Source organism: Psammomys obesus, unplaced genomic scaffold, assembly GCF_907164565.1.
Source record: "Psammomys obesus unplaced genomic scaffold, mPsaObe1.curated_primary_1811, whole genome shotgun sequence".
NCBI classification, from domain to species: domain Eukaryota; kingdom Metazoa; phylum Chordata; class Mammalia; order Rodentia; family Muridae; genus Psammomys; species Psammomys obesus.
In genome coordinates this window covers 10,426,103-10,452,008 of record NW_026596125.1, presented here as the reverse complement: position 1 = coordinate 10,452,008, position 25,906 = coordinate 10,426,103, and positions in this window count along the sequence as shown.

The following is a 25,906-nucleotide window of genomic DNA, read 5'->3' as shown; positions in this document are numbered from 1 at the left end:
TTCACATTTTACATATGAAATTATTTCTCTAAATAAATCAGAATACTGATAGCATTCCTTCTGCAGTTGAAAATTTTCTTTCCTGTGCCTGCAGTTATCATCTGCAATGTCTGAGAAACATGCCTTTGTGATGGTACTTCAAAGTGGGGGTGTATCCTCATTATTAGTAAATTTAGAAAATTCACCTGTTTGTCCCTGGGGATCCTCCCTTCCTGTCAGAAGTACAGAAAGCTTCTGAGTTAAGGGTTCCATAACCCCTTCCTTTTCATTATAAAAAGTCTTCTCAGAAGCTGCAAACTAGAGAGATTTCTTTTCTTCCTACAGAAGGATTTTTCTGAGGGTGAGATAGCAAGAAAGTAAGCTGGCAGAATACTCAGGCTACTTTAGAATTGGGATGTATTATTTGCTACTTACTCCTGGCTCCTGTCATCATTTATTAATCCTCAGGAACACAGACATTCTTCTTAAGTGGAAGATACAGTTGTTTATTACTGCTGGAGCAGGTCTTACAATTATAAATCTAATTACTGTGGCAGAAAAAAAGAATAAAAACAATAAATAAAAATTACAAGTGAAGTTTTTAACAGGTTATTGTCAGTAAACATTTGGGCTGCCATAAGCACTAATGGATGCTCATGGCATTATGTTTTAAATACATGCAAATCTTTTCATGGAATGATACCCACCTAACTCCAAATACTTTTGATATTTAAGCACCATAAAGACATGATTTTAAGAAATTAAACTAAGAAATTTTTATATTTTAAAAAATACAATGATGAAACCAACATATTTGCTGGACTATAACCTACCAGTATTTTTCCTCAAGACTAGACTATTACGGGTTAAAACAGTAGTTACCTCTATCAGTTTTGCCTGATTGTTTGTTTGATAAGAAAATCATTTTCTGGTTCAACTTAAGGTATTTGCCTACTTTGAGGATAATCTGGTACTAGTTCATAAACAGTCACAGTATCTGATAATACTTCTAGGGGACAATGACACAGCATAAGCAGGTCTTGGGTGGCATCTACTACTTTTGAAAGGTTTATAAATAAACTTTATTTTATATTAAGCATATCCATGCACTATAATTCAACTGAAACATGAAAAATCCAAATAATTTTGAAAAATAAATGCCAGTGTTGTGTTTTTACTGGTTTGCGTAAGCCTCTTCCCCAAATCCTTTGCCTCCTTACCCTTTGACCCAACAAAATATAGGGAAGAGCAGAGAGATGACACAAAGAGGACTTTGGAGGGAAACTACGGTGGCTTTCTTATACATAAGACGCTTGTGGACAGCCTTGGATCTGGATCGCTCTTTCTTCTACGGCAAGCACCTCCACTCCCTCTTCTCCCCTTCCATAGTCGCACAAGAATAAAGGGCTGCACTTGAGATGATTGGACAGAATCATGTTGAAAGACTGTCTGATTCCACATACTCTGGATCTGAGAGTAGAGAACATCCAGATGTTTGTTGTTTTGTTTTTGTTTGAAATCAGCCCTTGGTTTCCTGGCTCTAAATCTTCTATGTGCCAAAACTAATCCTTCCCCATGCAGTATCCATTCTCTTCCCACACTATTTTCTCCCAAACATCAAGATAATGGGTGTCAAAGTCAACTTGCCTAAAAGAAGTGCCAGCTAGTGCTCTGCGGTTTTGTAGAGAAAATGCAGTTTTGAAGCATGTTATATGTTAGATAAAAAAGAAAAAGTTGAAGGATAAGAAAGAAAGAGATGAAAAAGAAGGGGAAGGCTTTGAGAACTCCAAAAACAAAGAAATGATAAGGAGATGAAAACCTCAATTGCCTAACACTATATACATGTATTTAGTTATTACAGGTACCCTATAAATTTGTACAACTATTATGTTGATTAAAAAAAAAAAACTATTCAGCTGCAGAGATGACTCAGAAGTTAAGAACACTGGCTGTTCTTCCAAAGGTCCTGAGTTCAATTCCCAGCAAACACATGGTGTTTCACAACCATCTATAGTGAGACCTAGTGCTCATTTCTGGTGCGCAAGTACACATGCATGTAGAATGCTGTATAAATAATAAAAACAAATCTTAAAAAAATTATCATTTTTAAAAGAGTGATATTCTGTGCTCTCTTCATGGGTTATGTAGAAGATCATTTACCAATTTATTTTCTCTTATGCTTCATTGAACAAATAGTTATTAATATACAATTGTGTCCTTACCAGGCCACAGAGGAAGACTATGCAGCCATTCCTGATGAGACCTGATAGACTAGGATCAGAAGGAAGGAGAGGAAGATCTCTCCTATCAGTGGACTGTGGGGAGAGGCATGGGTGGAGAAGAAAGGGGGAGGGGGAAGTTAGGAGGCGGGGAGGGAGGGAGCTACAGGGAAGATACAAAGTGAATAAACTGTAATTATATATATATATATATATATATATATATATATATACACACACAGACACACACACAATTGTGTGGCATATGTCTTTCTTCTGCTAAGTACATATCCAAGAAAAGTAACCACATAGGACCACAAGAGATGTGCAAATTATTTTCACAGCAGCTATCTTTAGATGAGAATGGGCACATTTGGAGTGTTGTGGCTGTAGACAGCAGTTTTATTCATATCAACTGTATAGAAAGCATTTAAAAATATATCTCTATCAAAAAATGTACACAATGATGGAGATGCAGAGCTAAGTATGCAGCCAACATATTTTCCTTCTAGAGCATTAGGGATACTCTAAAAGAATGGAGGTATCTTCACCCTTCACACATTTTCTCCATTAACACACTTCCCTCCACAATTTTCCTCCCTCTATTTTGTTGAATATTTCCCGAGGAAGTGCACAAATGAGAATCTCTGAATTTAAAGTGGATGAATCATCAATTAAATGGATGAATCATCAATTAAATGGATGAATCATCAATTAAATGGATGAATCATCAATTAAATGGATGAATCATCAATTAAATCCATGCGCATTTCCTGTTTTTACCTTCCTTTTGTCACTGAAACACACCCACAACTAGCCATTACTGTGCTTCTTGCCAGCCTTATTGCTTTTGCTTACTCTTTAACACTGAGTGGAATCACAAGACACGAATTTCTCGCTTATCATTGTGTCTGTGTGATTCACTGAAGATATCGCTGGTGAGCTTTCATTTTAATTGCTCAGCAGAGAACGAATTCCCATAGGTACTGAAAGCTGTTGTTTTATTCACAGCAGGAAGCACTTAGGCTGGTGTGCATCATCATTTGGGAGTCAATGCCATGGTGTGTTTTCATCCACAGGTGGCTCTTTCAGAAGATGGGAAGACTTCATGCTTCTGAAGTAGACCTACTCAGTAAAGTATACATTACAAAAATACCTGAAAGGCAAAGAGGATGTACATCAGAAGAAAACGAAAATAGGAAACAACCTCGGAACCCGCTACAGAGGGCCTCTGAAAGCCAGAAGAAAACAGGAAACAACCTTGAAACCTGCCACAGAGGGCCTCTGAAAGCTTCTGCAGTATAGACTGTCAAAGCAGATGCTGAGCCTGATGGCCAACTGATGGGCAGAGTGAATGGAATTTTATGTAAGAAGTGGGAAATAGTAAGAGCTGGAGGGGACGGGAACTCCACAAGCAGAGCAACAGAACAAGATAATTTGAACACAGAGAACTTCCCAGAGACTCATACTCCAACCAAGGACTATTTGTGGAGATGACCTGGAACCCCTGCACAGGTGTAGCCCATGGCAGTTCAGTGTCCAAGTGGGTTACATAGTAATGGGAAGAGGGACTGCCTCTGACATAATCTGATTGGCCTGCTCGTTGATCACTTCCCCCTAAGGGGGGAGCAGCCTTACCAGGCCACAGTAGAGGACAATGCAGCCACTTTTGATGAGAACTGATAGACTAAGATCAGAAAGAAGGAGAGGAGGACCTCCCCTATCAGTGGACTTGGGGAGTGGCATGCATGCAGAAAGGGGACGAAGGGTGGGATCGGCAGGGGAGGAGGGAGGGGCTCATGGGGTGATACAAAATGAATAAAGTGTAATTAATAAAAAAAATAAAAGATTTAATAAAAAAAAACAAAAAGAAAAAAAATACCTATTTTATTTATTAATAAACTTAGTAGAATATTTTATTCAAAACATCACTTGGCAACACCCTACACCATTCCATACAATGTAACACACTTATAAAAACTTTCGTGTTTCTAAGACAGACTCTTTGAAATCTTTCCATCCTTGTTGAGCAGCAAAGGAAAGAAAATGTTCTTCAACACTTCTAGATCCCAGCTGTATCAACAGGCAAAGTTGTCATTTGTCCACTTTGGATACACTCATGACCTTTATACACATAGGGCACACTGCAATTGACACCAAGTATTCATATGCATATTTAACTGGTTTCACGGAGAAGCACATTGGTGAAATTGTTATCCCCATCGCTGCAAAGGTACAGTTGAGCAAAGCACATTCTCCCATCAAGGAAATTAATAGTCTCTTGTTAAGTATACGTTATAAACATAAATATAAAATTTAAAATATTTTAAGAACCTTAATAGCACTATACAATTTTATATGCATTAAAATAATAAATGCAGAAAAAGACCATTATTATTAATGGATTTTTATAATTAACTTTACATTGGGAAATGAAAAAGAAATGTATATCAAAGGTGAAGCTTGAAGGGAGAAAAATGTAACAGAAAGACCTTGGGAGAGTGGAAGGGCAGCCTTGTCAACAAAGGAGTACATGACAGATCATGTGAGGACCTGGAAACACAGCAATGCACAGACTTCCATCTCATATATCAGCCAACAGCCATGAGCCTAAGGACAAAGCATGAGCCTACTAGGAGATGACTCAGTGGGTGAAAGTGCCTAGTGCCAACCGGGAGAACCTAAATTCTATGCCTGGAACCCACATGGTAGAAGGTGAAAATGAGTCTTGCAAGTATATTCTGACTTCCATGTACATGCCACATATGTACATACATAAACATATATATGCAAATAAATAAAATAGAAAGAGCAAAATTTGGCAAAATTTCAGCGTTATTCATGTGCAGTCTTGCTACCATGCTGAGGGGTCAAGCTTTGATCAAAATGCATTGGTCATCCTGAATGAACTAATGACTAATAAACCACCTCTCAACTAGGGACCCAGAGGAAGCCATTGGTAGTATTGTCAATTTTAAGCCATATTAAATGTCAGAATAAATATTTCTGAAATGACAATTCACAGATGCAATAAACAACAATAACATACCAAATAAGAAAATAATTAATTAACTATAATCAATTATAAAAAATTAATTAGCTAATTAATTAATTTAAATAACCTATTTCAAGGCAGATTACACTCAAGTTTAATGTACTTCCTGACTTTTCTGGGAGCTGTGATAGCCTAGCATATACAGTTTTTCTTTGGTTGACAATTGATGTTTTCAACCATTTCTGAAGATTATAAAAGAAAAGCCAGTCTTTATACTGTTGTGTGGTAAGCTAAAAGAGAGTGGCGAATGTTGGACAATTTATAATTGTGTTCAATCTATTATCATAAGACTCAGTCTGAATTATTTTAAGTATCTGTGTAAGTAATATTTGAGAAAAAAGTTTGTTCAGTGTCTGGGTTTTCTTGTTACTTTTCTCAGAATGGTGAAAGATTATTGATTCTGTTTTTATTTTTAATGGTTCTATTCTGGCTGTTAAAGCCACAATGATAATTTTAGTATGTGACACCTTCTGCCATGGTGTCATGTTGGGCCATGTTGATATTTTTAGTTGGTGACACTTTCTGTCATATTTTTCATAGTTGAAAACAGGGAATTCCAGATGCATTTTATAAAAAGTAACATTGAGTTACCCTATAAGGAGGCAGCAAAGCCTTGACCAGACACCAGAAGCTAAGAAAAAGCCCAATGAAAAGAACATGTTGCTTTGGGAGAAGATTTTTTTTGGCAAATAAAATCCCACAGAACATTATATGTAATTGTCATTGCTCCTGGCTATGAGACTATTGCTGAAAGTATTACACACTTGAGTCAGAACATTCCTGGTACTGATCTAGATGTTTCATCTATACTGGCTAGTTTCATGGTGCTTACAGGTGTTTTTGCACACTATTCGGGGAGAAAGACAATTGTCAATCATACCAAGATATGAACTATGCAAGTAGTAGCAATGACTGGCCTGTAAAAACATGCCCATTGGAGTCAGAGTGGCAGAGCCTCAGGGGAGTAACCAAAATTTTTATGATTGTTTTTAAATCCTGTTCCAAAAATAAAAACCATATACCATTAGTGTGTCAAGAATATCTCCCAGGATAGGTCATGGCCCTAGTGAAGAAGCTACCACTATTGTTCTGCTAACTGACTTCTAATGATTGGCTGTTATAACCATAGGTTAGTGAGAATCTTCTACCTTCAGTCAATTCAGTACATAGTGATTAACACAGACACCCACAACTAGTCAAGGAGAAAAGAATAAGACCCTGGAGAGCTCAGCTACATGGGAAATATATATACTGTAAAGAATAAGACCCTTGAGAGCTCAGCTCCACGGGAAACATATATACTGCATCTCCTCCCAAGGCTAAGGTATCATTGTGAAAAAGGAAGTGGAAAAGCAGAAGTACCAGAATCAGAAGATGAGTACAAGTAAACAATGTGTTCTGGACACAGCATAGCACCAAACATATAAACTAATAGAGATTTTGGACAGAATGAAAAATATCTGGGGAAACCCAAGCCAGATTAAATCTCAGCCTGGAGATGAGTCTTGGAACGACTCATCCCATCCCATAGTTGTGAAGATATTGGCAATTATCAGCTGCTGGATAAGGAAGAGAGAGTTTTCTCTAGAAGTATAGACCCTGGCAAGTTAAAAGGGCTTTAGTGGAAAACCATACATCCAAGAATAGTTAGCAACACTGGACTTGATGGGTTAAAAAGGGGGGCGGGGCACAAATTTGGCTGGAAAGTGAAATAGGAGTAGATATGAGAAAAAGAGTTTGGAAGGCAGATGAATGTAATCAAAACATGGTACAAGACATTCAAAGCTTATAATTTTTTAAGGCAGGAGAAATGAGGAAATTTGGTGGTAGTATCAGAAATACCACGTCTCCAGTCAGTGTCACCACTGCCTGGATTCAGGTTTCTATGTCTTTAACTTTAAGGGAAACCAATTCTTGCAATAGCTGACTTGTGACATAATGACTATGGACACATTCTATAAATAACCCCATGAAGGAAGATGCTGAAGCTGAAGAAAATGATGGCATTTCCTTTCGTGGCTTCTTCTTCATTATTTGTGTGCATTAAAATAGCAGTAATTTCTTTTCTCCTTTCTATTTAAGATCCAAAGCATCCCAACAGAAAGACTGCTACTGTAACTGAATTTCTTGTGTTTCTAAGGAATCAAAGAAGTGATTGAGGATGAATCCAATAACCTAATACTAAATACACTGCTCTGAGAGAGAAAAAGAGATAATGAGATTTTGCTGGTTTCATTGTCATTAAGAGTGTTGATATGATAATTACACATATAATTGTAAATTATTCTGCATTACCTATAAGATAGATAATGCAATTACATCCATTTTACACTGAACAGATTTAAATGTATGTGTGTGTTCTATAACTTTCACAAACAAGGATAAAGCCCTAATTATACACTAGCCAGAAATAAAATATTTTTTTCTTTTCTCTTTTTTAATTTATTTAGTTTTTATTAATTACAGTTTATTCACTTTGTATCTCTGATGAAGCCTCCTCTCTCATCCCCTCCCTCAACTCCTACCATGCCCCTCCCCAAGTCCACTGATATGGGAGATCCTCCTCCCCTTCCATCTGACCCTACCTTATCAGGTCTCATCAGGACTGGCTGCATTGTCTTCCTCAATGGCCTGGAAAGGCTGTTCCCCCCTCAGGGGGAGGTGATCAAACAGCCAGCCACTGAGTTCATGTCAGAGACAGTCCCTGTTCCCATTACTGGGGCACCCACTTAGAGACTGAGCTGCCATGGGCTACATCTGTGCAGGGGTTCTAGGTTATATCCATAAATGGTCCTTGGTTGGAGCACCAGGCTCAGAAAAGACCCCTGTGCCAAGATTCTGTTGCTCTCCTTGTGGAGGTCTTGTCCCCTCCAGGCCTTTTGTAACTGTTGGACCCAGAACTTATCATTCAAACTACAAAGAGAAGTATATCCCATGTAGTGACATTTCATAACATTAAATTCACTTGATTGCAAATAATCAAAATTGACTTGAATTTTCACCTACTCAAGTATCTATGGTAAATACTGAGGCATAAAGAATCTTGAATTGGTTTTATGTGTATGGGTTATATGAATACAACTTGAATTGGTTATATGTATACTCTTACAGAAAGTAAATATTTCATAACTATTGAAGCTTCATTCTTTCCTCTGGTTGATTCTTATCATTTTCCTAGATATAATCAAGTCTTCTCTGTAGTTTGCAATTGAATGATAGCAATAATACTTTCTGAAGAAATGTAGAGAATATTAATGTGGCTATTATGACATTGAGGGGTGTGGATGAGAGGCACAGTACTAAAAGAAGTAAAAAATATGATTCTTGGTTGTAAAAGGCACCTTGAGTGCCCCAGAGATCTATATGAATAAGGAAGAAGTAAGAAAAGCCCAAGACATGGACTGAGTGGTCTTCAGCAGAAAACTTGCTAACTATCTGCTGTAATCTAGATCAAATTGGGTAGGTGACTTGAAGTGGAATGAGTAAGTGCTATGGTAGCTTCAAATGTTTCAATGCTTTCTTGTTATGTTTGTAAATCTGAGGCCTCATAAGACTATGTCATACTCTGATACCATGAAACATGCTCTGATCTAGAGAGTGCAGTGGCAGAGCAGATTGGGAGAGATTATCACTTGAGCAACTGAATACACATCTTGCCATCAACCTAGCATGTTTGTTGGGAGTGTCTTTCCTCTTCTTTGGTTTGTTTAAAAGTATTATGGACGTAGTCTACTCCACCTCTGTATGCTTCTGACCCTGTATCAGTAGTAATGAAACAACCCCTAAACACGGCACTCATACAAGCTTTATACTTAGAGAATTTCAACGGTGACAGGGAAAACCTTTTCTTTTTCTCTTTGGCTGCCAACCTTCATTTGCACTGATGTCTGCCTCCACTATCCTGGGTCTCATCTCAAGATGCCAATCTGAAAATAAAGGCTTTGAATTCACCAAGCTCTTCTTTAAAATTAATGAGAAGAAAAGGGGTAAAATGCTTCTTAGCTAGAAATGGATATTGTACTGAAGCCATAAGGAAAAATGAAGAGTGGCAGTTTAATTTTGCTAAATACTATAAGAGAAAAAAATGTCAGATGAAATGACTGGTAGTCCTGCCCTAGGTGACAGTTATAGAGTATGCTGGAGAACATCGTAGTCATTTCCTTTAAAAGTATTTTCAAAAATTTACATGAAAAAAAAGCTGAAAGTAACCCTTCTAAGTGGAAACTAAAGGTCATGCTCCATCTTTTCTTCCCAGATCCCTCAGAGAAGCTGAAGTGGGCTTATTTACTTAAAATCCATAATTCTAAAACGCCTCGTCATCTCCAACTCACTTGGAGGGAGGACCTCTATGCATCCTCAGCTCATCTCAGCAGTGACAGCTACATTTACCTGGCTCAAGTCTCCTCCACTCAGCTGCTTCTCAATTTAGAATCTGTCAAACACATCAGGTGCAAGATGGCTGGCATTATTGGAATAGGCAGATATATGGACTGTGTTCTTAACTTTTCTTGGACACAGGGACTGTGACCTTAGAATTAATTGCAAAGAAATAGTCTACTAAACTTACTGAGCCCAACCTGCATCCCAAATAGAAAACTCACCTCCAAGGGGTGTGAGGTCAGGTTAAAATTAGGAATTATATAAAATTCACTCTGCATGCAATACATTGGAGAAGCAGTAGAACGCTTTGACATAGGAAGAATGCAATACTAAGAACATTTAAAAAAAAAAAAAAACAATAGCTCACTTCAGGAGGGCACCCAGGAAACAGACTCTGAGGAGCATTTTTGAAAGGAAGTCTAAAGTTTCAGGAAGCAAGAAAGAAGGAAAGGAATCAGCTTGTCAGGAGAAATGTGGTTTGAAGACAGTCACAGTCAAAAGCTCAAGTGATTTCTTTGGAACCCTGGGTGACCTTCCAGACTGGGATGAGAAGATAAGTAAACCTTGTTATCTCCCACATTTACCACGAGGGCAAATGAGTGCTTTGGATAAGATGTGTGCAAGCAGTCACAAGATCCAAAGGATACTTAGCAGAAAAATCTTAGCTTCTAAATCTATCAACAGCTAGAGGGGTTAGGGATTGGGTCCTACCGCGGAAGAATGAAAGTTTCAGTGAAGAAGACACCAGTTTTGTCTGTTATTCCTCATATTCACTTACATATAAGTTCCAGAAGCCCCTCTTTAAGATACTGGGGCTTTCTTTCATTAAACTATATCATAAGAAAAAGTGCAGTATGTTTTCAATTTGCATCCACAACATGTATCAACTGTCTAAGAACTAAGCTTGAATTTCAGGCTCCTTTAGCAGATTACCATGGAGAACTCATGAATAAAGAGGACACTTTAACAAGCATTGATGAACTCAGAATCTGGCAAACCCGTTTATGCGTAATATTTAACATTTAACAGAGGCATTCCTGTCCATGCTCGGTTCCATATAATCCATTTTATCTTGCAATGCTTTACTTGTCTTGTCTGTTCCTTGGTGGATCTGACTTCACCTAGTTCATGATGAACATTTCTGCCTAAGGAGACTTGAAGATCCAATAAAATATAACTTATCTCAGTAAGATCCCAGTATTCTTCGTAGGGCTTAGTGTTTGATTTTTACATTATTGTATATTAGATAATTTTGCTCCAGAAGCATGGGAGACTACCTGATGAGTCCTCTCCTTTCTATTGCTATAATTTCTCATTCATATTTCCCCACCATGCTATTATAGAGTTGTTTGCATCATAGCCCAAAATGATTACAGAATCCTTTCCTAATGCTACTAATGTAGCTGAATTCATGCACCCATGTAGTAATTCCAAATGTAGAGCATCTTAAAGAGATCAAATAGGCATTGTGCTTCCTGCTTCATGACAGTATATTGTCATGATATTGTGAGATGCAATGTCCTTCACTTTGGAGGTGATGTTCTGACATGGTTCATTGAATTCCAAATACAGTAATTTTTTGAATATTCATGGATTTTCTCTTCTCTTTGACTCTAATGTTCATGTTTTATTTTTTTCTAAGTCCTCTAGTGAACTTGTCACTTCTCTTTTATCTGGTCTGATTAGCATGATGTCACAAGAAAGTTCATCAGTGCAATGTTCTGTTGGACATCCAGATGTTGAGTCTCTTCAAACTATATAATTATATAAGGCACAGGAGCTTAGTGGCCTAATAGAATCTCAGGGAGACATATCTCCTACAGTTAAGTATATCACTTATCATGTTTATTCGTGGATGGTCATTCAAGAAAAATGCTCATTGGTGGACTTTTAAGGTTTGTATGTTCTATAAATCTAACATGTCCATTTTTATAAACCTTTCTTTCACATGGCTTCTCTAGTTTTAAAAAAACTGTCATTTCTTCTTCATTCACTAAGATGTCATTGCTTTCTCTACTCCTGTCAGAGTACTCCATACCAATAAAGTTCCCAAAACTCAACTCTGCTTCACTGCCCTTGGTCCCGCATCTCAATCTAGTTCCATAAGTACTCTTTAAACTCATGTCTATCTATGGTTATTAGGGCTTTCAGCATTGTGATGATTGTTCTTGATTGTCACCTTGAGAGGACGTGGGGTCATGAGTGTTTGTCTCCCTTTGCTTCCCAAGTATAGGTAAAATGTCACAAGCGTAGTGTTATAACTTTCTTGTTGTGGTGGACTGGTCCCTCAAACTGTAAGGCAAGGCAAAACAAACCCTTCCTTGCTATTTTTGGCAGGATTCGTCGCAGTAATGAGAAAACTAAAACAACCATGCCTTTCAGTAATCACAGTGTTTTCAGTGTTTGTCACTAAACCAGCTACTGACAAATATAGAGAAAGGGAGGCAAGTGTGGGGCATAGAAAGGGAACATACCACACAGGAAGTTGTTGCCAGTGAGTTCTAGGCTCTTCCCCACTTTCTCTTCTATGATATTTACTACATCCAGTTTCTGCAGGGTTATAAATATGAATCTTTTTGCATTATTCTACATATATACATCGGTTAGATCACCACCATTTGTTGAAGATGCTTTCTTTTTTCCATTGTATGGTTTTGGCTTCTTCATCAAAAGTCAAGTGTCAGTAGAGCCCTGCTGAGACTTGACGTGTCAGTGTGGGTTAATACCCTCGGAGAAGTGGAGGGGGCTGGTTGAAAGGGGAATGTGAATGGAACTGAGAGGAGGGTGGCTGTAATCAGGATATAAAGTGAATAAATAAGGTAATGGGAAAATGAAAGAGAGTACACCACATAAAATTGCAAAGATGTCTATATCACTTTTTGAGAAAGAGGATAGGAGGTCCAACATAAGTGAACTCTGTAGACAGAGAAATTCATAGGAATCCAAGCAATAAATGTTTTTAAATCAATCAATCAAATTCTATGTCGATCATCCTATTCCTCCCCAAATAGGATGTTGATCTTTGGCTTAGCTAAAGTACAAACAGTGAGAAACCCTAACCCCTCTGAAATTCAGTGGGTCTTGAGAGTAATTCCTGAGGGTCAATCTATCCTTTTCAACATTCTCTTCTCTTCCTTATCTCTTTCTTTCCTACTCTCTCTTTCAATAAAAAAAAAAGGTGAATCTACTAAATGCTGAGAGGGAATTCCGTTGGCTTTGTTTCACAGATTTTTAATAGAGGATTAAATAGCCTTCAGTCCATTGTCTATTGTTCAATGTTAGTGTCCAGTTAACAACTTTCTTCTATTTCCTGGCTCCCTTATTTTTCTTAAGTAATTGAGATGTGCCACCTGCTAAAGAATTTCCTTTCATAATATACCTGATTAGTTCTCCCCAGTAAAAGTTTTTAAGTTGCTCTGTTGTCTGAGGTAGGCTCTCCATGCTGAAAACAGACCAGTGATTGGTCCTGATGGCCAGTCTGCTGCTGGGTGCTCCTGCTACAAAGCCAATTGTAGACTTTGCTATGATTGAACAATTCAAAAGGACTGAAGTCACAGATTTTTGTCTCCAGAAATCAGATTCTGGAAATTATTTGGGGTGTGGGAACTGTTCTGTGAGCATTGTTAGGATTAATTCTTCCCGGGAAGTAAAGGTCCTGAGGAAGAATGAGATGTTGACTGGGGGCAGCCACAGTAAAGGGCCTCACCAGGGAATTTTGTTGGGCTTTCAATGTTCTCCAAAATTAGAGTTGGAGGACTAACACTTTTTAAATATTTTTAAAAACTGAGTGTGTGTGTGTCCACATGTTCATCAGTGTGTAACTGTGCATCTGCACATTTATGGTCATGCCCATGGAAGTCAGATGTCATGTCCTAAGGTTGTTCCTATCACTGTCTGCCTTTGAGATATGGTCACTCACTAAACCTAGAACCGACCAATTTGGCAAAACTAATGGTTGGGCAAGGTGCAGGGATCATTTCTTCTCAGTTTCAACAATGGATGTAGCTCAAAGCCCATTACACCAGCTAATGCAAATGCTAGAACCCAAATTCGGGTCTTCGTGCTTCCACAGCAAGCACTCTACTGGTGGAGTCCACTGCATCTTAGGGACTGAAATATTGTACCCTACTTCTTCAGTTGTGGAGATGTGGCTATACCCAGGACAGACAATGCAATCTAGAAAAACAACTAGCATAAATCAAGGCTGTTCTTAAGAGGACACTTGAGAATAAGCTACTTAAAACTCTCATCCTCTAAGGGAATGTCACTATACCCTTAACCAGGAAGTTCTAGGCTGAAGCGCACAACACCCCAAATAAGAATAGTTGTAATGGTAAGATAGCATGACTATGTTCTGCTCTGCAACTCACATGAGGCAGACCAAGACATTCAGCTCAGAAGCAAAATCATATCTAAATCTAGTTTTAAAGAGAGCTGGAGAGGACAGGATCTCCACAAGGAGAGCAACAGAACAAGAAAATTTGAACACAGTGAACTTCCCAAAGACTCACTCCAACCAATTACCATGCATGGAGATAACCTAGAACCCCTGCACAAATGTAGCCCATAGCAGTTTAGTGTCCAAGTGGCTTACATAGTGATGGGAAGAGGGACTGCCTCTGACATAAACTGATTGGCCTGCTCTTTGATCACCTCCCCCTGAGGGGGGAGCAGCCTTACCAGGCCACAGAAGAAGACAATGCAGCCATTCCTGATGTGACCTGATAGACTAAGATCAGAAGGAAGGAGAGGAGGACCTCCCCTATCAGTGGACATGGGGAGGAGCATGCATGAAGAAAGGGGAGGTAGGGTGGGATCGGGAGGGGAGGAGGGAGGGGCTTATGGAGGGATACAAAATGAATAAAGTGTAATTAATAATAATAATAATAATAATAATAAATGAAGGAAAAAACATAAAAAGTCATATCTCAAAAAAAAGATAACATTAATGCAAATACAGTCTATAGTAGTGGATATATCAGAAATTTTAATAAATATTGTCGTAACTATTTTTCTTTTTCCTAAGGCTCTTATATTGCTTAGCAAAGTACTGATGTACATGACTGGTTTTGTTTTATTTGTAGATAATTCTTTCTTAAAATATATGTAACTTGTTCATTAACCCTAGAAATGGTGCACATAGTAATGAAACCACAATAGAATTTCACTGAGTACATTTTTATGTTGGTATTTTTAAGCAAAGCATAATCTTCAAAAATCTCAAGTAGTATTAGGGTCTCCATTTTACAAAGGAGACAAGGACAATCCATGAGTTGCAGATGCTTATTCACAGTAAGTACCCCCTTTTTACAAGAATCATAGCCTATTAGTAAATAAATCAATTTCATTATTTCATAGTCACTTTCTTTTCTTTTTAATTTTATTTTTTTATTATCAGTTACATTTTAACTCTGTATCCCAGCCATGTCTCGATCCCTCATTCCCTCCCAGTCCCTCCCTCCCTCATCTCCACCGTGCCCCTTGCCAAGTCCACTTATAGTCACTTTCTAAACTCAGGAAATTACTCAAAAACTGTGATAAAACTTTGCAGTGGCTACTGCAAAATATTGCAAATAAGAACTCAGTTAATCTTGACATGTGAAGAGTTTAAATCCATAGCTTTTAAGGTGTTTTATGGGCTTTCTGGTAGGAGCATCCTTTGAGAGTCAAGATCCATATCATATTCTCCATTTTCAAAGGGCTTAGAGAAGAAAACAACTATCATTTCTCCATCACCTCCAGCAATGAAGATGGAACTCGCACCTTAATCCTGGCATTTTTCTCATAGGGGTCTGTATGAAAATTACTAAAGGTAAGATCTTGAGTTCTCAAAAAGTATAGAGTGACTCTTCCTTCATATCATGGGGCATGAGGCAGACAGTGCACACATGTTGAAATGTATTAAGTGATCCTCTACACCCTGTGTCTCTTTGTAGTAGGAATTTTGTTGTTATTTTCTTTCTCTGTTAATGCTCATTCAAGGCATGCATACTTTTTTGTATTTTTACACCAACACATTGCCACTTTAGGCACTATCAACATGTCGCTATATAAAGGACCTTTCCCATGTGGTGGTGTAAGTTTGCAATGTGCTAACTTGAGTATTTTATGCAGATACTTTGAGTTATAGGAATGCCTACATGAAAGATAAGCAGCGCTTAAATTAAAATACTACTTTTCAGAGTAAGTAGTATTTTAATTAGTTTTCAAGCTTAAAAAATCTTTAAGTTTGATGTAGACATATAACTGTTGTGCAATATAATGTTGGTAATATAGAACTATAATAAGTATTTACTACAAAAATATTTACACACTTTTATAAGGAAAAAAAGACTAGAAGAAAGTGTGCCATAAAATTTACATTGAACTACAATTATAATTTATTGAGATGAAGCAAAATGAAAATGTCTGTTTTTTGAATAAAAACTAACATAGTAAAGTAAGCATGAGTATAACAGATTGGTGGTCTATCTACTGCATGATACAAAGTTCGACAGGACCAGGGGAGACCATGGACAGAGCCCACAATTCACGGTCCTCACCATAAGCAAACAGGTGATGACATTCAGCATATGATGTTGTTAATTCAAGCACTGCAAGAACTCTCAGGATGGTATGAGTCACCACAACCAAGAAAAGACATCCATTCTCACAGTGGGTGTGACTCCTATGCAATGTAAGTTTAAATTTCCTCCATCACAATCTCTTGTGATGCTTTCTGTAAGATGCTCTTATTCCAGTCAGTAGATATTGCCTTTTATTCTGACAGGTTGGATTTTTTTCCAACAACAGAAGTGCGAATCAGCTTCAGGAAGGTAGCCTAGCTTAGGGTGTGGGGGACTGGAAGTAGATGCTGAGGACAGGTGTGGTGTTCCAAGCATCTAAGATAAGGATTCTGTCTTCCACGAAGAAGGAAGCAATGGTTTAAATGACCTCATCAAAATTCATGTCGGAAGTTATTCTCCATTGTTCTGTATTAAAAAGGAGAGTCATATAAGGCTTTTAAAACATAAGAGGCATGAGGGTCCTGAACTCATGATGAGTTAATCTCTTGAAAAACCAAAATACTAATAGGTAGAAGGATTATCTTGAAAATGAATTTTATTTTATCTAAAAGCCAAATTGGTAATCCTCATTTCTTGGAAGGATATGCTCCATTGCCTTAGGAAATTTTATACAGTCCTCACCAGAAAGCCCTCATCATAAGACCCTTAACTTTGGTGTTGCAGGACCTAAGATAAACAAGTCTCTATTCTTTATTTCTTTAACTTTAAATAATTTATTTTATTTTTATTTATATGTAGTATGTGTGTGTGTGTGTGTGTAACTGCATGTATGTAAGTGTTTCTGAAGTTGATAAAAGGGTGTCTGACCCCCTTGAACTAAAATTACAGGCAGTTAGTTGTAAGTCACAGGCTGTGGGTGTTGGGAACTGAACTCAGGATCTTGGCAAAAGCAATACACACTCTTACCACTGAGCCATCTAGCTGCTCACCTTTATTCTTTATAAATTACCTCATCTTTAGTATTCAGCTATAGTAAGAGAGCACAAGCTAAGAGAATTGTCCTCCGTTTGCATATGCTTAGCATTTGGTGAGATACAGCAGTCTAAGATTTCAAATGTCTTTTACCTTTTTATCTTTATCTCAGATTTCATTTTTACAGTTCTGTTTTATAAAGGGCCCACCTTTAAAACGGCATACTATAGATAATGAAAATTCACCTTCTAGAATATCCTTTTAATTAAGCTCTGGCCTGACCTTCAACACAATCGGCCCTTCAGCTGCAAAGATAAGTGTCTGTTATGTGAATTTTAAGCCTAAGTGAAACAAAGTGTTCGAACACAGAGGCAAAATCTGAAAGGCAAATACTCCTGGTTCTAGGGTCCTGGTGACCCTCATTCATACTAATGTATAACTGGTAACTCAATAACTCGATTCTTTCTCCGGGTGTATATTTAAACACACTTGTGGGAAATTTTCCTCTGGTCAGAAATGAAGTATTCCTTAAGAAAAAGAACCTTCCAGAATAAAAGAATCTGTCCTTATTTCAGGGGCTCTGACCCTCATGATTAAATTTTCTGTAGATTCTGAAGTTTTCTCAAGCCAGACTATCACTTGGGAAAAATCAGAATTACATTTGTGAGGTTAATCTTGATGGTCAACTTGATATGATTTATAATCACCATGGAAACAAATCTCTGATGGTGTCTGTCAGATTTTCCTTAAATGTGGGTAGGGCCCTGCCATTGGCTGCTCAAAGTGGAGAAAATGAGCTAAGAGACATCATTTATAGCTCTCTGCCTCCTGATTATGGATGCCATTTGAGCAGCCACCTCTTCCTGACATTGCATTTCCCTCTATGATGGACAACATCCCCTGGGAATGTAAGACAGAAGAAACCCTTCCTTCCTGATGTTCCGTTTGCCTGATACTTTGTTTAAAACATGAGGAACCAGCTAGTTTTATTACTCGTCCATGAAGGTGACAAGCAATAAAGTGACAAAGTTTCTTTTCAAATACAAAATTTGAGTTTTGTATTTTCTCCCTTAGTTGATGTATTTTCTCCCTTCAGTCCGATTTCCTTTCTGAGTCCTCTTTTCTCCCGCGCTTGCTCCATCAGCTCCTTCTGAGCAAGCGCTCTCACTTCTGCAGACTCTGCTGTATATATATTACACATGTACCGTGTTAGGCCACATACACCTCCTTCCTACAAAACAAGAGCGTCTTCTGGCTCTTCTTCATGCAAATTGTCCATAAACTATCCAGATTTTGAAATGGAACTTTCTATTGTAAAAGCAGAAAAAATTAAAATATTGTCATTTCCATGATAAAGGTTAAGATTTTTAATAAAGCCAATTTTAGTTACACTTAATTCGATTATAGACCTATTAAATCAGTGTTCTGTCTAAGGCAACAAGGGACCTGCTGAGAAAGCATGACTCCACAGTATTCTGACACTGAATTCATATCATAATTGTGCTATGACAAACTACAGACAAACACAAAATGAGGGACCATCTATTAACTAAAGGAGAAGTCAATGCTATTACCTCAGGATTGACCTTTGTTCTACACAATAGCAGCAACAGGGTATACTGCTGTGGGTGTATTTCGGATTCGAAGATGCTAAGAACTCTTGACAACTAAGTGTGATGCCTGACTCTTTTGAAAGGAAAAAAAAATCTCTAAAGTGTATTCCTCAGATAAACTGACAAAATTGGAAAGTAAACAGTATTAGAGTGGAAAAAGTACTGAGCTACTATTAATTTTGCCGAAATGGGAAGCCTTTGTGGGTTGTTAAAATAATTATAATCATCATTGCATGCATCATTATTATTCCTAGCATGATCACTGTCATTTATTGAACACAAACTGTGCTAAAAAGATTTTTATGTTATTTCTCTCGTCCATATAAATCCCAAGAGAAAGACAACCCTGTGGAGACTTGTCCTTGTAAAGATTTTCCGGTGTAGATGTCTCTGGGATGGCAGCCAGCTGATTATCGAATCTGGACAAGTGGAAGTGTTTCTGTTGTGATGTGTAGTTTAATTCTGCTTAAAAACAAATCCTGCCCCTCTTCAAGCCAAACTGCATCAGAGTGGACTTAATGAACCCTCCGTGGAAAGCACTGGCAGATGTACTTTGCTCTCGTGTGAAGTGGGAGTCTGAGAGGGGTCTAACGATCACTACAAAACACCGTACCACTTAGTAAAATAGCAGGAAAGGAATCATAAGGCATCCATGGTCAAAATGCCATTGCACAAACCACAAGTTGTGTAGGGATTAGAACCAGCTTGGGTTTTAATCAGCATTATGCTCCTTATCTATGCCCTCTGTCTCTCAAAGCTGATTTTCCTGTAATGACTGATATGATGGGCTGGAGAGATGACTGGATGGTTAAGGTCACTTGTCTATAAATTCAACCCAGGTTCTATTATCAGCACACACAACTGTCCATGATTACAGATCCAGGGAATTGGAGGCACAGGGCATGAACACATGATACACACATATATAAATGCAAACAAAACGTTCATATGTATTGTTATTAAATAAAGATATATTAAATACACAGTTGGATATAGATAGAGAGATAGTAGATAAGCAGATTTTAGATAGATGGGAGAGAATGACAGAGACAGACAGACAGAGACAGACAGACAGAGGGTCAGAGAGAGAAAGAAAATCATGAAGCACATAACTCAACTTTGAGTGCAGACTGCCTTTCCAGTGGTGTATAGTTTCCAGACCCAAGGAAGAACAATTAGGATATTCTCTGTATAACAGACTCTAAGGATAGATGCTTACATATGACATATGTAGTGTATCTTATGAGGTTTTATATGCAACTTATGTGAATATATAGATTGTAAAGATTCCTGATATGAGGGGTTTTGTTTTATTAAGTCAGAACGTATGTACAAAAAATAAACAAATCTTAAATCTTCAGTACAAAGACATTTTAATCACATGTACACATGTGTGACTACATAGTGGGTAAAAATGTAATAGATTAATCCTAGCCCTCTAGAATGGTCTCGGGCTGGATCCAGTCTGTTCTCCTCACATCAAAAGTCACAGGGCACTTTCCAACACGGTGGTTGTTTTAACTGAATTAAACTGTAGGTTTGTGTTTGCAGTGATGTTTTACAAATTATAAAACACACCCAATCCAACTAACATGTTTTGTGTCTCTTATTCATTCATCACTGGAGATATTACCCATTAAACAAAAATAATATAATTTTAATCTACATTATTGCTGATGGATATCTGGGTTCTTTTCAAACTTTTGACTATTATAAATGGTAGTATTATATATATTTTCATCTACATTATTTGGAAGATAAACACAGTTTATTTTAGGCTATAGAATTCCTGCGGTGTGGGGTCAGAGGGAAAGGTATATATTACCATTAGTAAACTAAATAAACCTTTCCAAAACAGTACATTAATTTTCCCTCTCACCAGCAATGGATAAGCACCCAGATGACCCATATCATATTTCGCAGTGTCAGCTATTACAAGTTTTCTACTAAATGAATGGTGCAATCACCTTATCTCCTTGTTATTTATGTATCTGAAATTTCACTGATGAGTGGAAATGGGTATGATGATATGTGTGTATGTTTGTCTGTCCTAACTAAAGTATGTTAGTTCTCAATTTTGAATTAGTTCACAATCTTCTTTTAAATCTGTTGACTTTCTTTATTTAATATGCAGAAGTATTTCCAGACGTGTGTATTGGAAATTTTTTTTCTCCCATTTGATATTTGTCTTTTGCTCTCTCACGCTACTGCTGAATGTGGTTTGAATTTGAATGGTTTATGCACTTTGGGCTTTCCAGACAAAAGAGTTAGAAAGAGTTTAGTGTCTGTGAAGCCTGTAGATGGCCACAGATAGAAAGAGAGTAGATAAGCAGAGAAATAAAATGGTGCAAACCTAGTCACCAAGATTCTGGAACAAACACACAGAGTTTTCCATCTGGATTCCAAATTGCAGAGTGCAGAATACTATTTAATTTCTATTCTTTCTTCAAAAAAATTTAAATTTATCATTCATGTACAGAGCTTTTAATATGTTTAAGTTTTGTATATATTATAAAGGTCAAAATTTCTTCAGTGTAGGTATCTAATTATATCAGCACTATTAAATAAAAGACCCATTGTTCGCCTGAGGTATTTCAGTGCAATTTTCAATATTTTAACATACCATCCATGATTCCACATACAAAATAATAAGCGTTTAAATATGAGTAAAATCGAAGTTATTAACTTAACATGTGGTCAGTGCTGGTGACATGTAATCAGTAGATGCTATGGCAACCTAAAATATTTATGGAAATGTGACATTATTTCCAACCTGGTAGCATGCTGGGTTTGAATTAGCAAAACTGAATTAATGGCAGTGATTCATTAGCTAACTGCAAAGTTTCAAAGTACAGGAAAAGCAGAAAGGAGATACGGACACTGCTAACAGCGTCCTTTCCGCCTACTGGGAGAAATGCCCATTTGCGATAGAACTTTACTGAGATTCCCTTTGGATAACAGAAAATAGCTTTTAAGTAGACAATAGTTTAATAAATAATAAAAATAGTTAACATGAGACTTAAGGCTTTTGAGAGTAGGAACTTTCCCAGCAGTTCAATAGTTCACCAGGCAGAATCAGTCTCTCCAGTCTTGGAACAAATATTTGGTTTAATCAACCCCTTCTTTGGAGTTGACTCCTGTGTAGACATGATTGTTTCTCCTGCTCCCAGAATTCCTTAGTTGTCTATAGTTCTTTGTCTATGGTAGAAGCCTGCTAAGCTTTCCCCTGTTCACCTTAACATATCTATTGCTATCATCCTTGCATAGGTCATGTTGAGGTCACATACTGGAATACTTTGTGGGTGTAGCTTCTGATATTTCTAGGAGACACAATTTCACCAGAAGCTTTCTATTCCTTTGGGTTTTACAGTCTTTTCTTGTGAATAGTTCTCTGGGAAACCATATCTTCTCACTCATCTCTCATCTCTTAGTTTCTCTTCTATTGCTATGATAAAACATCATGAGTAAGGCAACATATAGAAAAAGGGTTTATTTGATCTTATAGTTCCTAGGGGTGGTAATCCATATTGTGTAGCATGGTCACAGCTAGAAGCTAAGAACTTACATACCTAGACAGGAAATTAAAAGCAAAGAGCTTGAACTCAGCAACAACATGAGTCTAAACTCTCAAACCCACCTCAGTTAACATAGTTCATCAAGGCCACACTTTCTGAGTGTTCCAAAGTGGCAACATTAACTGGAGAACAACTGTTCAAAAGACTGAGAATATGGGGAACATCTCATTCAAACCAACACACCTGCTATGCTGTGGTCTTTGTAATAAATAACATGACACATCTTCAACTAGGGTTTGAGCTCCTCACATTCAAGACTAACAAATTATTTGTTCATTCACCATCGCACAGCTTGGACCACTTTAGGTCACCAATGCTTTTTGTGATTTGTTTTCTAACACACACACACACACACACACACACTCAGACTAGTGTCTTTTACCAAGTCAAAACCTAAAGTCAGGCTTGATCTATCATGAGTTCTCAATGTTTGTCTCTTAAAGAAAAGCAGAAGTAAGTGTGTGACAGCTCATCCACTTGATTAACATGATAGGTTTGTGAACTACAAGAGTGGATGGTAGCAAGTTTGTGTGATATCAAATCAAAAAGGAAGGGCCTGCCCTTAAACTCCAAAGGGCTACATTTGCTACTGGGCTTTTGTGATGCTAAGGAAAGGTGTGTGTGTGTGTGTGTGTGTGTGTGTACATATATATTCATATGAATATATTCAGATATATATGGAGGGAAAAATAGAGAGAACTTCCTACAAGGTTTAAGAACTGACTTACCTTTTCCAGAAATTGTGTTTCAGAGGGAAATCAGGTCTTCTTCACAACCTTTATGTACAAAAATAAGCTAGCTGTGGCTAGGAATATTAGGTATCAAAGACTCAAATATTAAAATAAGCTGGGAGAATTTTTAACATGTTGACCCAAAAGCCACATACTCAAAAACTTTCACTTTTTACAAAAGATAAAAATATCTGGGCATGGTGGTCCTCGTCTGTAATTCTAGCACTCTAAAGGTTGAGGTAAGAGAATTAAGAGTTTTGCTATGCAGCAAAATGTGTGAGTGTCCATTTGTGTATGTCTGTTTCTGAGTGTGTGTCTATCTCTATGTATATGTATGTTTGCCTCTGTGTGTTTGTGTCTCTGTGTGTACAACATACAAAATTTTTGCAATAGCCACTGATTATAAAACATCTTAGAATTAAAATCATAGAAATATATAAAAATATTTTTGTTCCTTGGTATCAATCTTTTATTTCATAAACTTCAGACTGGTTATTATCCTAAATACAGACCATAATGGATAAAAAGTTTCCTTGACATGAATACAAATAGGGCATTCCCAGCAGCACTCACTAGTGGAGCTGGGGAGGGACTGGCTTTCTTCTCTTCCCTAAAAATTGGAGCACAGGGAAGGTTAAGTGGCCAGACATAGAGATCCCTGGTCTTAGTTGACTGGATGAATGATTCATAGATAAAACTTTTTCATTTCTTGTTTGCAATTAATATGAAAAAAAATTTACATTGAGTCTCAAAATATGAGCAGGTGAAATGCCCAGGCCCTAAAGCAAGGGAGCCAGAAGGTTTTTATCCCGCTCCCATGACTCACAAGACATTGAATTAGTGGGTTGAATGCCTGCACTTCAGGAGTGTTTGTTTCATAGATTTTCATTTTGTTTGGCTCCACTCATTTTTTCCTAATTCTGAAGTAACAAAACTTGGGAACATAATTTATGAAAGTTTTAAACAACAAACTTTAATAGTTGTAAAATGTTTAGAGAGACCAACTGACCAATACCAAAGAATGAAGAGTGGATTATGATTACCCCAGTTTTTTTTTGTTTTTTTTTTTTTAACTGAGTAAGCTGAAGCTCATAGAAATATGTCTTGCAAAAAAAGTTTGGCTTTATGCTAGACTTTAGGAACTAACAATAAGATTTTATATTCACAATTGTAGAAAGGCAAAAAGTAATTGTCCCTCTAGTAAGTGACTTAAATCAAAGTCCTCTGTAACTACAAACCATAAAGAGGCACAACCTAGGACAACAGGAAGTAGTATTGAAATGACAATTCCGGCTTATTTCCTATTATAGACTCAAGTGTTCACAAGTCACACGTTTTTGAACCCAGAGTAGATGATGGGTGGGTATGCTCCCTCTTGAGCAAGTCCTTCTTGGATTTGTGGATCTTATCCAGCCACTTAGAGAAACAGGACCTACAGGAATATCTAGAACAGTTTCTTACAGAAATAATGTTCACAAGGGTGTTGCATTCCTGTTTATACTTCAAGACTAAAAAAATACTGTACCTAAAGCAAGGAAGGTGTGTACCACAGCCCTTCCAGGTAAGACACATGTCAACAGAGTCTCATTTCTCTCTAGTAGCAAAGCCTGGAAGACCTGAAGAACTATCGCTACCTCCTCAGGCCACTATTATTACAATGGACTAATTGTTTTCTCAGCCACAAGCATGCACTTTCACAGATCTGCTCTCCTCACCTTACAGATCCTCTCTCTCTGCTCTGTTGCAGAAGAGTTTTCCCAATTATAAAATGCTGAAGAGAGTACTCAGAACCACCGGGTTTTTCTCCTATGTAGCTCCCTCTGGGAAATCAGAAGTACTTGTTTGAACACCAGAGGAAGACATTGAGACAATGATTTCAGAGATTTTCTCCTTGTTCACAAAAGAAAGACATAAAAACCCCAATCTTGACTGTTGGTGGATCTAACTGGCTTTGTAGTGCTTTACCAATTTCATCCCAACAATTATATAGATCCTAAGTTTCTGCTTCAAAATGGTCCATTATTAAGATTTTGCTCACACTGTTTGCTGTATCTATAACAGTGTCAACCTGTGCATGTCAAAAATTACAGTCTGAGGTTAACAAAATGGCTCAGTGAGTAAAGGAACATGCTGTGCAATTCTGGAGACCAGACTTCAATCCTCAGAACCAATGTAACAGTGGAAGGAGAAAACCAGCTCCACAAGCATGTCATGAAACACTCATTCACATATAGAACATACACACACACACACACATACACATACATCACAACACACACTCATACATTTGAATGATTAGTCATCAGGGAATGGAATTGTTTGGGAAGGATTGAACAGTGTGTCCTTGTTGAAGGGGTATATCTCTGAGATTGATCTTGGAGGTTTCAAAATGCCATGGCACTTCCAGTCCCTTCCTTTCTGTCTGCTGACTGTAGACTCAGGATATAGATCTCAGATGCTTCTCCAGCAGCATGCCTGCCTTCCACTATGCTCTAGGATCATAATGACCTAACCCTCTGAAGCAGTAAGCAAGCTCTCAGTTAAAAGTTTTATTCTGTAAGCTACCTTTGCCATGGTGTGTCTTCACAGCAATAGAACTTTAGCTAAGACTAATAATAAAAATTAAAAATGATACTAATAAAAAATTTAAATTATAGTGCATCTTAATATCTAATCCCTGGTTCATATTCTTTTACTGTCACCATAATTATTAAATTTCCATTATAATCCAATTATATTTCATATTTCTTCATGACCCAGGACATTTGGATGTTCACAGCTCATGGAATTAGGGATAAAGCTAACTAGATTTCCAAGACGTGGGTAACATGCTTAGTAGAGACTAACAACTAAATATTGATAATAGAGAATAAGTG